Source organism: Lathyrus oleraceus, chromosome 5, assembly GCF_024323335.1.
Source record: "Lathyrus oleraceus cultivar Zhongwan6 chromosome 5, CAAS_Psat_ZW6_1.0, whole genome shotgun sequence".
Taxonomy (NCBI): Eukaryota; Viridiplantae; Streptophyta; class Magnoliopsida; order Fabales; family Fabaceae; genus Lathyrus; species Lathyrus oleraceus.
The window spans coordinates 573,319,557-573,320,187 of NC_066583.1; the positions used below are offsets into that span (position 1 = coordinate 573,319,557).

The window sequence follows — 631 nt, forward strand, 5'->3', positions numbered from 1 at the left end:
AGCTAGTAAAGCAGTGTGTGTATCCAATGTCAGCCTACCCTTAGGCGCATCGATACTTTCCACTTTGACCCCTCTTTCACTCTTTGAGCGGTATTTATTTAAGCACATCTTCTTAACTAGATCTTTTACCTGTACTTCAGTCAAGACTCAGATTGTACCTCCCGCCAAGGCATCCAAAAGCATCCTTTTGACTCCTAAGACCTTTTATGAAAATTTTCATTTGTTCAATGTTGCTCATGTTGTGATTAGGACACCTTCATAATAACAATTTAAACCTTTCCCATGAGTCATACAAGGATTCTATATCTTGTTGCTTAAATTTTGTGATCTTAGCCTTTCTCTTTGTAAATTGATTGGTGGTGAAGAAACTTTCCATAAATTTGTCTTTTAGCTCCATCCACATTCCAATAGTTATGTTGGAAAGACATAATAACCAATCATTTGCTCTCCTAATCAACGAAAAGCTGAATAGTCTTAGCTTCACCTGATCATCAGTTATACATGTTGGTATGCACATTGAAGATGTTTCATAAAAGTGAGCTAGATGCTCCTAGCGATCTCATATTTCATTTCCATCAAACGAATTATCCATTAAACCTGAAAGCACATAATTTGTTATCTCAAAAGTAGT

The 631-nt window shown here is 36.0% G+C and overlaps 1 non-coding gene across 1 annotated transcript; it reads left to right on the top strand.

Moving 5' to 3' along the window:
• The first annotated feature begins 236 nt into the window (after window positions 1–236).
• LOC127089709 (small nucleolar RNA R71) lies at window positions 237–343 on the top strand. Its single transcript, XR_007791267.1, has one exon. It is a non-coding gene; the product is annotated as a small nucleolar RNA R71 (small nucleolar RNA).
• The last annotated feature ends 288 nt before the right edge of the window (window positions 344–631 follow it).